Source organism: Merops nubicus, unplaced genomic scaffold (genome assembly GCF_000691845.1).
Source record: "Merops nubicus isolate BGI_N331 unplaced genomic scaffold, ASM69184v1 scaffold10322, whole genome shotgun sequence".
Taxonomy (NCBI): Eukaryota; Metazoa; Chordata; class Aves; order Coraciiformes; family Meropidae; genus Merops; species Merops nubicus.
Genome location: NW_008591554.1, coordinates 59,662 through 74,741, shown reverse-complemented (window position 1 = coordinate 74,741; position 15,080 = coordinate 59,662).

Sequence of the window (15,080 nt, the reverse complement as noted above, 5' to 3'; positions counted from 1 at the left end):
AAGGAAGGAAGGAAGGCAGCAGAGTTTGATGGGAACATAGCACCAGCACACAGTCCTGCCTCACCAAGGCTGCAGCATTTCACAGGCTGATGCTAAAGGCATGCTGAAAGGCAGACATTTTAACTTTTTTTTTTTTTTCCCCCATGAAGAGACCAGCATCAAATGCCTCTGGATCTACATTCCCAAGAGTTTGCCTTTCCTTTGGGTGGTGCACATAAAACCCTGTACAGCCTTGCAGTCTTATAAAGGTCTTTCAGGATTAGTCACCGAATACAAAGTCTGTTAAAACATCTTAAAATATACTTACGAAACATCTGTGGCAAATCAAATTTTAAGGAAAAATCCCCAACGTTCATAAGTACTTTAAATATCAAAAGTTGTTGTGGTTCCCCCCACCAAATACACAGACAATTAAGATCATCTGCAACCTGAAGAACCTCTTTACAGACCCTTTTTAAAACACAAATTCTGATGATTGCAGCAGGTGAGTTCCTGTTAGCTGAGACAGCTGAATGTGGTGGGCCATGGATGTGCTTCAGCTGACTGACATAACAGGCTAAGGTGGCACCAATGTCTTCTTCAGCTGTGCCTTGAAAATGGCAACCCATAGCACCTTCAGAAACCTGTTTTCCCCAGACAGATGCAGTGGATGGGCCACATATGTAGCCTATTAATAAGAAGAGATGATATATATAAGGTTTTCTGCTTCAGCCTTCTAAAAAGGTTATTAACTCTCTTTCTTACATCTAAGGGGAGAGATTGGCCAGAGCTGTCATATGTTCCTGTCAGATTTTTCATACTAGCACTGCAAATTAGGGCTTTGGGGAGTCAGCAAAATATAAAGATAGGTGGCGTGGAGGTGGGAAGAGGGAAGTGTTGAGTGCTGCATTAGCATAGGGTTTAACAAAAAGAGGACCAGAGTGAAGATCATTCCTGTTGCAGAAGGCTAGCCTGAGAGCCATACAGCACCCCATTCAACCCCGATGGCTCCACAGCTAAGGTAGATCCTTCATACAGAAAAAAAATACCCCTGTTAAACAAGAGCAGTCTGGCTTGCATGTCTACAGCATTTCCAGCTACCTCCAGAAAGACACAATGCAGTGTCAGCACACACTAATACCATCTTCAGGTACATAAGATGCAGCTATCACAAAAACCTGGAAGGGGAGATAGAGATATCATAGCAATTTTCACCTACACAGGAACAGCCATTACTGTCAGGAATACAAAGGCTATAGAAGTGATCAATTTCTGCACTAGAAGTCCAGTAACAAGAATTCTCCACTTCTGTGTGATTTGTTCACTGCATGTTTATATGTTCACAGAAACGACATTATCAGGCCTTATTCTTTCCTCTTGGTTATTTCTTTATGATATTGTACATGGCACATCCTGTCATAAGTCTGGGCATCTCAGAGATTTCCCCAATGTACAAATCCTGCATGAAAAAAGGGAGAGAAGGACCTTTGCCAAGGTCCCACCGCATGTGCCCCAGCCTGTGCCCACACTAGAGCAAGGCACGTGGTGTTTTGGTCAGAAGAAGGTTTCTACTGAACAGAAATGCCTTACAGTACTTCAAGGCCCCCCTCATTTAGCACGATGACTTTGCTTTAGCTCTGTGTTGGTTCCCCACTGCCTACAGTGGTTTGCTGCTCACTCTCACCTGTGCTTGTGGTCTTAGCTCCAGCTGAGCAGCAAGACCAACTCATCTGAGTGCATTGATTGTCCTGATGAGGCCACAATAGCTGCTTAGAGATTACTTTTGAAAAGAAGAAAGGCAGAAAAGAAAAAAAAAAATCAATTTTGGTAAGACTAGGATTCACATCATGAGTTACCTGAAATTTGACAAGTCTCAAAAAAGAGCACAAGTGTTTTGAGAAACTGGCTAAAAATCCAGGGCAAATAGTAAAACTCATTAACTGTCTGCATTTAGAAGTCCAAAGTACAGAACTACCACAGGAGAGTTTATTTCCAGCCTAACCCAGGCTTCAATTGCTCCTTTGTTTAGATGGTTCAGGGCAAATGGAGGCAAAGATTTGACAATATAATTACCTGTAAAGTACTATATATACCTCTTGCCTCACATGTACAGTAGAATACTAATAGCAGCAACAGAAAACTTCTCATGAAAGTTTGCTCTTTGGAGACTTCATCCCTACCAAGTTAAAGAAATCCAAATACATCAGAGTAAACTACAAATAAGAATTAAAAGTTTCCATGATTTTAACGTTTCTCAAAGATTTACTGTGCATCACCAGAAGGTTTTGCTCACCAGGAAAAAGATAATAAAGCTTGTTTATGCAACTAGCAATTTGACTATAACAAAATTTTCCTCGTATGATTCTTGAAGATATTCACATTTTGCTCAAAAAGAACTTTACCTACCCAGAACCTGGCTGCTTCTGCTTGATTCTTTGGTGAAGTCATCATAAGCCTGTTTTATTAAGCCACAGTCTGTTGCCATTAAAATAATTGTCATGTCATAAATTCAGCATTATAACTTTACTGTGAGATGAGGAAAGACAAAACAGGCTGTGGGGTTAAAAATAGCTGGTGAAACAAACAAACGCCTATGAAAGTAGACACAGAGGATTGAGGGGAAATGAAGATAAACCACCTGAAATGTAAACAGATGTAGGCAATGACACAAGTCAAAGTTGCCCCCAGTGTGAAAACTCCCCTACATGAGACAAATCAGAGCATTTAGGCCACAGAAGAGTCATGCCTGCGTGAAGGGTGGAACATATGGAATTTTTTTGCTGTTAATTAGGGTGTGCCTATGGCAAGGCCATTGCAGTTGGATTTGCTTCAGTTCAGAAATGCTCAGCTCAGCATAATGGTCTGGTTGGAATTCAGAAAAAAAAGATCCAAGTGGGTTGTTTTTTTTTTTTTTTTCCCTCCCCACAAATGCCAGAACAGACAATGTAGAAATCAGGAGGAATAACAATACGAGGAATAAAAATACAAGGAATGGAAGAAGCCCCAGAGTCTCTGAGCTGAGGTGGTGATGGCCCAAGGTAAGAAACTCAAATTTGGGATGTCAGCTAGTACACAGTTCTCATGCCATTCCATTCTGCTTAGGGTCAGCTTTTGCCCTTCACAAAATGAGGATAGCTGTGTTTAGAGACCTATGTAAAACTCACTGGGTTGGGATGAAGGGGATCTGGACTCTGTTCCTGTCACTTGCATCACTGGCTGAGTGATGCTGGGCCAGATGCTTTGCCACACCCCAGTTTCCTCAGCTTAAACAGGGCTAACAACACCAGCCTCCTCTAAAAAGAGCTTTCCTGTCCACAGAAATCTGGATCTTATTATAATGATCGGCAATCATATCATGAGGGTGGGATTAATTTGTTCAAATTCAGATGTTTAAAATATTTTTAACTCTTTCATACCAATCCTAAGGTCACTCTTACTGTAAGTTTAGAAGTTAGCATTCTCTTTTGTGTTTGTGCACAATATTTACAGGACTTGATCTAATTGACAAACATAAACGCAGTTCTGAATATGAACTATGTTTAGAATCACCTTTTGAAGGACCTGTTGAATGCTCAAGAATTGAAAACTTAATCTATGAAGTGAAACACTCTGTTCCCTCAAGGAAATATGTAATGGATCCAGCTTGTCCACATTTATTTTCTGTATAACAATGATATAGTAATAGATAGAAGGCTTACTTGTGTTTTGTAAACAAAACAAAGCCATCCATATAGCTGTTGAGGTGATGCCTGTTCCTTCACTGAGAGGTTTTTTCTTGCTTTGTTCTTCTTTCCTGAGTCAAACTTCAACAAAAATTCAAATTCAGGATTAATAGTGACATGGAGATCTGTGGACTTTGGATAAGGACTATAGTGAGCTACACTGTCATGTCCACACCAGACATTATAAAGTATGAGTATGTGGTTCAGATGACTGTCCTTGTCACAGCACCCATGACTTGACAGGGTGGGACAATATGATGTTTGGGGAAAAACTTCAAGTTCAATCAAGTCCCTTAATGCTCATAATAAACTTAGGGGCTGAAAGAGGCTTTTTAAAAAGCCTTTTAAATTGTACTCTCTCACCTGAGCATGAATGAGTCCAAATTAACATTTTGAATGAGATAATTTGCTGTAGATCCAAGAAGGTAATCAATCACACTTTATCTAGGTCTTTCCAAGGGAAGAGAGGGTGAATGAAACTGCAGCATTTAAAAGAACAAAGACACAAATACAAAGAGAAGGAGATTTTAGAGAGTATCTACTACATGGAGATGTCCCTTTTATGAGCAACCTTTTTTTAAAAAACAGCTCACAGCTTTGATTTCTGCAGTAAAACCTGAGAAATGGACCAAGCAAGACTAGCCATTTATGTTTGAGGGGCCATTCTTATGGTCCGTTTCCCTTTGACATTTTCTGTTCCACATTTTCCGTTACAACAGCACGTACTTGCTTGCTCGTTCAACAGCTTGTACTGTCCTATACATAGACCTGCTTATTATATCAGGTTCATTGAGGTTCAAGAGCAACTCATATGTGAAAGAGCCCTCATTTAGTTTCACACTACAGTTGCAAATGCTGCACAAAAGGCACCTATAATTTCCTGAAGGACACATTGACCCACAGACCACTGTGGGACACCATGATTTTCCATCAGTGCACAGGGACTGAGAAATTGTAGAGGTTTTTTGGTGTGTTTTTTTTGTGGGTTTGTTGTTTCGTGTTTTTGGTGGTGGTTTTTTTTTTTTTGTGGGTTTGTTTTTTGTTGGGTTTTTTGTTTTTTTTTTGGGGGGGGGGGTTTCCCTGCAATGATTTAACAACAGAAATTTACATCACATGAGATCTTCCAAATATAGCCTGTATTGATGAGAAGAGATATATTTATCTGCCTTTGTACTTCTTTAAGACCACCGCAGATACAAAGAGTAGAGGTTATTAAAAGTGATGTCCCAGCTTTATTAGTCTTTCTATACTGCAGCTGAATACATGGAGTTGAATTTATTGACTAGATTTACATTACTGAACCCAGAAAAAGATTCCTTCACTGAACTGGATAAAGAGATTGGATTAAGGCAAAAGATGTTTTCCTTTTTTTCAATTAAGAACTTGGAAAAAGAATCTTTGACAGTACAGAGCAGCAACAAGATGCTTTCCACTGTACATGTCTTTGGAGTTCAATGTATTAGAAACTTGTGGAACTGTTAATGGTCTTTTCCTCTGAGAAATGTCAATGTAGAAAGAACATCTCTTCTCAGCTCCTTTCTTCTTGGCTTGAAATAGCCTGTGATGTTGACTAGCTTACCCACCTGCCTAGAAAAATCAAGTCTTAGCGACAAATAGAAGACAAATGTTGGATGCTTTATTCCATATTTTTTCCTGGCTTATTTGAAATACACAGGATAATAGGTGAAAAATTCCTGACATACAAAACTCCCAAGAATTTCAATACTCATTCTTGTTGTCATGTCTGGGTAGACTCTTCAAAGCAAGACATCCTAATTTCTTATTTAAAACATGGTAGGTGAAGGACAGCAGTCTCTCCAGAGCTGCTTCTGTTGCAGTTACGGTTTTTAAGTTGCTAACAACTAATTTCATACTGTCTGCTACACTCCCTTTGGGGCAGGTCAAGTTTTGAAGCAGTAGTTAGGATTCTATCCCACTGATAGCCATGTCCAAGAAATTAAAAGAAGAACATCGTTTATTTGAAAACAATACCTTTACTTGTTAAGGAGTCCAACAATTCTGTGTTTGTAGATTTAACTGAGCTGCAAAGTCTTTGCCTTTCAGTATGTCCAATACCTTTCCTTGGCCAAATTCCAGAGGGATTTCATTACAAGTCTCCGCATGACTACTTAATTGACTTATGCCAGAGGGAAGATTATGTATTAAATAAAATAATAGCTCATTTAATCACGTTTCAGAACTGACTTCTCCATTGATGATCTGGAAAATCATAGAATCATGGAATGATTTGGGTTGGAAGAGTCCTTAAAGATCATCTAGTTCCACTCCCCCTGCCATAGACATGGGAGGGATATCTCCCATTAGACCAGGTTGCGCAAAGCCCCATCCAACCTGGTGTCAAACACCTCCAGTGATGGAGGATCCACAACTTTCCTGGGCAACCTGGTCCAGTGTGTCATCACTCTCATAGTGAAGAACTTCTTCTTTAGATGTAATCTAAATTGATGCTCTTCCAGTTTGAACCCATTACTCCTTGATCTGTCACTACAAGCCCTCGTAAAAATCCCCTCCCCAGCTTTCTTCCAGGCTGCATCCTGAGGCCAGAGTGAGTAGCAGCTACACTACCCCTTAGATTGTGCTTCTAGAACAGTTTGCAGGTAGATAAAAACTAGGCAGTGTTTCTCAAACTTAACCGGTCTTGTACTTTGAGGCTTAAAGACCATTCTTGAGCATATGGTGGCAAGAATCCCCAACTCAAGTCAATTCAGCAGATGGGTGAAGAAATATAAATGAGTTATCTAAAAATGCATAAGTGTTCCCTATCTATTGCTGTCACCATCTCCACTTAATGTGAGTGGCAGATGTCACAAAAAGTGCAGATATATTACTCAAACAGTACATCCTACTCAGAAGTAGGCAGCTACAGGAAAGGATGCTTGGGCAGGCTCCTATTGTATGTGATTTAAATCAAAATCCCACAGCTCCACAGGCATCTCTACAGAAGTTGTTTGGGTTTTGTTTTTTAAGTAAGATATATCACAGCTTGAAAGAGAGGCCCTGGACAGTAGGTTTGATCCACAAACAACGGCTTTGATTATCTCTTCTCCTTTCCCTCACCAGACCAAAGGAAGATTTGGAGGCAGCCTTGCAGAAACCCATGGCAAACTTTTCTACCCCACTCTGCCATGTAGAGCACATTACTATCCTCTCTCCACAGGCTGCCCACAAGCCTACTCTCTGTCCCAAGTCCACAAGTACTCATAGAATGATAGAATCATTTAGGTTGGAAGAGACCTTTAAGATCATCAAGTCCCACCATTAAGCCAACACTACTAAGTCCTCTACTAAAACAGATCAGAATCTGTCAGGGTTGGAAGGGACCACAAGGATCACCCAGTTCCAACCCCTCTGCCATGAGCAGGGCCACCTCCCACTAGATCAGGCTGCCCAGAGCCTCATCCAGCCTGGCCTTAAAGACCCCCAGGGATGGGGCCTCAACCATCTCCCTGGGCAAACCATTCCACGGTCTCACCACTCTCATGGGGAAGAACTTCTTCCTCACATCCAGTCTGATGTGAGTCTCATCCCTGGGCTTCAACAGCAGCTGCAAACTGCTTGGCTATACAGAGCAGGTGGCAGATCCCCGCTGTGCCAGGGCTCAGGACTTCGTTGTTAAGGCGGTTTAGACTCACCTGTATTCACAGAGACAGAAACGGCTGTGTACCCACCTCACAGGACTTAACCAGACCTGCTGCTTTGAATCCAGAGAAGCAAAACTGCATACTTTGGAGCCATGGCAGATCTCAACATAGAGATCAGAAGAGGAAAATGTGAAAGTGTATGGAATGGTGGAGGACAAAAGTCAGTGTAGGCAGCTGCCCATCACATAGCACATGAGTATGCAGAGTTTGGGCAATGCTCACGGAGGCACGGGGCATTATTTTGTCCTCACTCTGTCTTCTAGACAGTCCATATAGGTGGATACTTGCCAGTTACCAGTTCTCCCCAATACAACTGGAAGAACCATGCCCTAGCACATAAAGTAAAAAATACTTTTCTAAGAAGAAAACCCCAGCTCAGTAAAATCACCATTCTCCATATCAAAGGACAGCAATGTGAAAAATGCTATGCATCTACCCAGGTGTACAGTGACCATTGGAAAGGCAAACCTGAGAAGCCCTGCCAGGTTCCTCTGCCTACAACAGGAAAGGTCATCTCTGCCCCAAAGCAGGAGCCTGTGTCAGTAATCTCCAGCTGATGAGTGAAAATAGAAAGATGTGCTTGCACACTGGTTGGGTTGAGTTTACCACTGTAATTTATGTTATTGAGCTAATTCCTGAGCAACAACAACAACATTCACTTCTCACTGAAAGACTAACTCTTATCAGGGTAGTAATTTTCCCCATGAAATACACAAGTAATTGAAGGAGCAGAGATCTCTGCCAAGAGACAGGAATAGTTGTTTTTTTACATCAGATAACATTTTAGCTTCACTATGGTGATGGAACTTCAAAGGAGAGTTAAAATGTCAGATGAGATTCAGTTTATACATCTGCAGGTGCCAAAGGTCCAGAGCAGTACATGAGCTTCTTTCTGCCACAAAAGACCATGCTCTCCATGCAAGGGGATGGCGTCAGTACCGTAGTCACCTCTTTTCCCCTTTTAGCTTCTATCAGCTCATACATTCTAAGCATATACAAACACGTTGTCTTCTTAGACAGCAAGCTTCAAAAACAATGGGGAAAGATGTTTTCCCAGGTCTAGACAGCTCAAAGGATTATACAGCTACAAAGATCTACCCCCAAAAGGATTCATGTGAGAAGATACACAGATTATGGTGTGGGGAACTTAAAAAAAAAAAAAAAGAAAAGAAAAGAAAAGAAAAGGTGGCTCAAGAGACTAAGAAAAAAAAAAAGCATTCAAAAATGTAAAAATCCCCAAACCTGAAGCTTTTCAGGATCCTAACCAGTTATTGTTGAAGCTGTGAGAAGACAAAGATCATTGAGCTGGAATATTGGTAGTAGTTCTTCCACAAGGGAATAAAAGATGATGACGTCTTCCCTCCAAGAAAAAATTAGTTTCCTAATTTTCTCCTCAGTACCAGGAATGAATTCACTGAGAAAGCTGTGCCCTTGTGGAAGGCATGAAATCTTCTGCTTAATATTTACATCTTTACTGAACAAGCTTGGGGAATGTTGAAGCAGGCAGCTGAGGGAATACTCTGGCCTGGGCTGAGCCTCTGCAGAGGCAGACAGCCACCTACTGCCAAAAACTGAAACAGAGAGCAGCCACGCCAGCTTCCTGAGAGCTGCATTACAGAAAACCATGCTTCACATCAAACAGCTTTGCTTGGCACACCAGGCAATCTATACTAGCCAGTATCAGGACAAACCTGTCTCAGGAAACATATTTTTTTCTCCCACTGACACGTTCGTGCTGCATCTAGGGGGAAAAAAATCAGAAGCAGATGATGGAGTGGAAGCCTTTTCCATATAGATGCTGCAGGTTTTTGGTTTCCATTTGTGGAAAACCCCTTCTCCCTCTCCCTCCACCTCCCTCCAGCACATATAGCTGAATTCACAATGAATCCCCACAGACTGAAAGGCTCTGGGCTCTGACAACGAAGGGCAGTGAAAGGAGGCCAGCAGTACAAATTGAAGCAATGGGAGTACACCACAGGTAGTCGAATATCAGATGATCCAGACACCACAGCCTACAGCTTCCACCTAGAAGGAAGAGACACAAAAGCCTCCCTTTGTGTCCCAGGGTTTTTCAGGAATTAAACACAGCTCCCCTTTGTGGCAAACCCAGACTCTCACCAGCATCAGGGGGCAGCCAGTAAACTCCCTGAGCTGTCCTCAGGGAATGGCCTATTTTAAGCCTGCTTGCAAACATCTCCCTGTGTATGTGCTGTATTTTCACGGAAGAATAATTTAATCTTCATTGCCATCATTAATTTTTGACAGAGAGCACCATACGACATCCTGTTTACAGCCCACTAAATCTCTATTATGAAGCCATGCTTACAGAAAGAAGAACAATCTGAAGAGCCGTGTTAACTTTTATGATTACATTCCAGCCCTGAAATACAAGAATATGATTAATGCTACCAAAAAAAAAAAAAAAACCAACCCAAAAAGACCCCCAAAACAACCCACAATAACAATATGCTATGTTGTTCTCAGGTTCCAGAGCAAGAAGAAAATATTAAGTTTCTATAGTAATACAGCAGATACCTTTAAAAATGCATGTGTAACATGTTGGCATTCAGCCTTTTTGCAATATCTACCCTGCTGTCTTCAGCAACAGGCAAGTGCTCCTATTCAGAGCCAACAGAAATTCTGTGACAGAAGCAAGAGTTTTAACTCTGGGGAGTAAGATTTTGCCAACACCTCTTCTCACACTCATGTCCTTTCATTTAGAAACCTAAGGAGAATTTTGGTGAGAATCGTTAATTTCCCCTGAGGTAAAACCACTCAGAACCAAAAACTACTCAGCAAGGAGAACAGAGGAAAGCCAACAGCTCCAGAAAGCTTCCAACATGGAGGTGTCATGCACAGCCAAGGTTATGAGAGGGACCTGTAAAAAGGTCACCAAATTTGACCCAATAGCATCCATACAAAAAATATGTTAAGGTAACCACTGCTGAGCACTTGCAGAAGATCAGATCTCTATTGCCATCAGCTGCTGCTGACATGTGGCAGGAACACTTTCATTGGCATTTTCCAGTGCAGCCACGTTACCAGTGTCAGTCCTGGCTGAGGTCAGGCCTTTGTGTCTGCAGCAGAACTGCGCACCAGAACAACCTCCAGCGCTAGCACTGGGCTGCCTGCAGCCTGGTCCCACACATCTGGCCATTTTAGTGATAGGCCCTCGAACATTGAAATTCCTCCATGTTCCAGGTCTGCCCTGAAGAGCAGGAGATCCCTGGCCTGACACCTCTGTCACACGCTTGTGCTCTGTTAGCAGGTGCCAGTAAGGTGAGTTATAGGCAGACACTTTGCCCTTTGGGTACTGTGTGACACGAGAGCTGTTCACCAGCCACAACACAGGATGCCACAAAAGTACCTTTTCAACAAATCAGAAATCCCATCATTTAGGCCTAGGTTTACCCAACTAAGTTAGGCACATCTAATTAATTTAACACTTCCTCAAAAGCCAGTGAAACAAGAGAGGTTCCTCGAGAGAGTAATTCCAATCTTAGATGAAATTACTCAAAAGTTAGCAGAAGGTCTCCTCTGGAGGTCTCCCACTTCTTCCCTCCTGCAGAGAGTGCATAGAAACACCCAAATAAGAATCTCATGTTGTGGAGTAAATCTGGACAATAACTGCCCTCGTATTCCAGCACCTTTGCTTTGCTCTAAGATGAGACTTTCTCTTTTGCACTGGTTTGAAGGACATCCAAGACACAATCAGATTTTTAGCCCTACCTAACTACTCCAGGTGAGACTATCCTCTTCCAGTAGGTACTTTTTATATTAAAGTAAGTCTTTTGTGAAGCACTTAAATATATATTTAATACAGTACTTCCCTTTCAATCCTTCTTCTAGCAGCAATCATTCTTCACAGAACACCCAGTCTTCTTCAGATTTAAGAAAGTTGAGTCATGGCTCAGTATTCTAAAATAATGGTCATTAACATTAGCTCTCATTCATCAATTTCTAGGGAATAACTTCAGTAGCATTATTAAGTTGACAGCTCATGACTGTGCAGGGCAAACCCAGGTTTCTGAGTATCTCCATTCAGTGCAAGTCTCTGGAAAGAATATATCTGACAATTAAGATAATAACAATTAGACATCACAGCAAACAGCGCTGTGGTTAGAGTAATCTTTATAGGTCAAGAAAAATATTCTACAAAAGTTTATCATTGTATATATTTTGCAAATTTACACTAAGCCTGAGTTTTACATGCATCAGTCTTGTCTTTTCAGTCTCCCAAAACCTAGCAGCAAGCACCCACAACTCTCTTTGTTTGAGGAATTAATAAAATTTTACATTTTTTTTAATGCTATTTTTCTATTTGGGTGGTAGAAACAGAGAATGACTACCTTTTGACCATTTTCTATTGAGTTCCCTAACAGTCAAGGGTTTTGCAAAAAGAGCAGGAAATATTTTAATCACCAATTTCAGATACTACTATTCATAATGTTACACTGTTGGTGGCTATTAGATATGACCACCTTTTTTTTTTTTTTTTTAAATTTAATTTTATTTTTATTAGTAGTACTACAGCCTGCCAAATCTCACACTCCAGCCAGGGAATAGCACAGCCTTCATCCGCAAAACACTGATGCCCTGCTTGACACCTCATCCCAAACACACAGGTACACTTCATCAGTTCTGATTTTGCCTCCTCCACCCCTTTTGCTTAAAAAACAGTTGTCCTCCTGTTTTGCCAATGACCAGGCCCAACAAAAATGATACCACCACCATCAGGAAGATGAACCAATACACAGACTGTATTGTAGACAAGAAGGACATTGCATGAATGATCGCTGGGGGTACAAACAGATCAATCAGCTGGTACATAATCGACGCCACCCCCAATGATCCCACAAAGGATGTGGCTCGGCCCACAACAGGTGGTACAAACAGAGACCCGAGGTTGCCCACAGTTGGCATGGGAAACAGCCAGACCAGCAAGCTGAACACATAAGAGAAAGGTGCCCACATAGTGACTCTCACCCGATCAGCCCGCATTCACAAGGTCTAAACAGACCAGGGCCCAGCTCCAGGGAGAGTCAGGAGGTCTGCCCTGAACCAGGAAGCTCTGTGGAGTGCCCTCCACAGACAGACACTCCTGACTCCCTGCAAGTGGTCCCAGCTTTTATCCCCAAGCAGACACCTGACCTTTGTCAACTCAGTGCGGGACCCCTGGGGCTCATTTCCCTTCTGGCTCTCCCTGCAGGGCCGGCCGCACCCTGGGGGGGAGCTATAAGGCAAACTCACCACCTCTGTATGAAGGGCTGTGGGAATCACCCATATGTCAACCTTAATTCGGGGGCTCGGGGTTCAGACCCCAGCATTTCACCTCCCTTCTCACAGCTTAATATTCCCAACTGCCTCCTGCCTATTTCTCACACTGATGACAACTGCCCTCCACAAGTCTTCTCCCCACCCTAGACCTATACACCTTTAACTTAGAACCACCTACTCCTGCTTCCTAGCCCTGTTTCAGTCTCCACTGGGGGGCTGCAAAGAGGATGGTGAAAGAGCATAGAAAAGTTGGGGACCACGCCTCAGTCCCTAAAAAGTCCACCTTGCCTTCGCTATCCACACTCCTCCATGGAGCAAGCTCTGCTGCTGCTTCACTACCATCTGCATCTGCCACTTCACTTTAGTTTTTTTGGGCTGAAGCATAAAGGTGAAGAGGTAGGAGACAGACAGGGAGGACACTTTGAGATGGTCTTGTTTTCTTTTCTGAAGATTACGTCACTTCCATTGCCTGGGTCATCACTATTTCAGCCTGGCGCCCTGCTGCTCCATCCCTCCCTGCCACATCTGCAGTGATCCTTGCCCTCTGCAAGCTACCTCGCTTGCTCTCTCCTTTCCCTCCAGCATGCAGAGCAGAGAGCAAATAATAAAGCTTTTAGTGCAGGCTGTGGTCAGAACGGAACAAAACAGTTACTTTTACTGACATTTCTTTGTTTCCATGGCTGTTAGGGACAAAATTGAATAAGGAGGTAGAATCAGCAACCACATCAGCTCTGCATTGTGCTTAGAGTCTCAGCAAACCCTGCTGAGAAACTCGTGATAATCTTTTTGCTTCCTTTTTCCCCCTGCCTACATCTAATTCATGTCTATTTAATTGCTCTGACAACATTTGCCTAGTGGAGATCAGATGTAGGATTTCGAAGAGAGGATAACTGTTAACAGTTGAACATAACAATTAGATTATGTAAATGAGAAGAGTGCTTAAACACTTAGGTAGCAGACTTTGCAGAAAGCTCAACACCCCAAACCTTTGCAAGCTCAGTGCTGTAGTTTAAGTTAATCCTACATAGTATAATAGCCATGACTGTGTGTGGATTTTCATGTGGAGGGAAAGAAAGTATTAAAAGTTTCTCTGAAAGGATGCCCAAAGGAAGCCACTCTCAGTATGCAACTTTTATTGGCCCCACAAAATCAAAGAAATATGCTACATGCCCTTAATCCTTCTGTACTGAAATGGCATTTATCTTTTACATGCACAGAACAACATATATTTTAACATTAAAAAAAAAGCAAAAGCAACAAACAGATCATATGGATGCTGTTGTACTTGGAAGGTTAGAAAAAGCTAACCCCAAAAAGGCTGCATGCCCTGACTAGCTTGGTATTTGCATTTTTCTGAAAACAAGAGCTCCTCTTAACCCACAGTTCAGAGGCAAAATCAAAGAGATGAAGGGTGAATCTTCACTCAAAAGCTCACCTCTTCCTTTCCTGGATTTCAGAAGTTTAAATGGTGCTGAACTTGCTCTTTGAGAATGAGGAAAAGTTTTGTTTGCTTCAGTGTAAAAGTGCCTTTGGCTTTGTGGCAAAACCTGGCACATGGCTTGTTTAATGTGGGAAAAGGAACCCTGTTTGTGCCAAGCAGTGACTGTGGGGGTCACCACAGTGTTTAAAGGACTACCACAGATGTAGATGTACATACTTCCTCCTCCCTGCTCTGTTACAGTGAAAAAGAGTTAACTATTATATATTGAAATATTTACTGCTTAGAGAGGGTTGCTGGCAGAGCCCAGGAGAAAGCTCACCAACCTGATTTGTGACCCTAGACCTCATGGTGACAGGCACCTCCAGCATGCAAAGAAAAGTGGCATAGGTTTCTTCTCACATGCCCAGTGCAACCCCGGTCCTTGTTCTCTCCTACAATACATATTCCCTTCTTCCCTCCTGTTTGTCCTTCTCCTTCCCTGCCTTTGGGCCATTACACTTTTATCTGTGTCTGGAGTGGCTTGCTGCTGTGCACACACTAAAGGCGGTGGTAGAGCACACTTTTATTTTATGATAGATATATCGAGCCAGGCCCTAAACTCTCCAGCACACTCAATCTACTTAAGGCATTTGCAGCAGCAAAATGTTCTCCATCTTTCCCTGCAGTTTCAGGCAAAGTTTCATTGCTATTCATTTTCCTGTTGCACACAGGATGGACTATGGTTTATTTCTGTGTTCAGGGCTTTACACCGAGACCTTCTTCAGACTCCTACTCCCCTGGGATAAGGGAAAAGGGAGGAAAAAAAAAAGACTGCTGGCTTGGATATCATCACAATTCAAGAACAGCAGCCTCTCAGGCCTTGGCATACCTGGAGGGACAGTGAGAGCATCCCACTCCTCTCTTCCTCCTTTGATGCCTTCCCTAACATGCTGGCTAAGAGACTCCAACTCTGGGGTCCAAGAGCAAGGAAGGGCCAGAAAGTCCTATCAGCATCTTGGC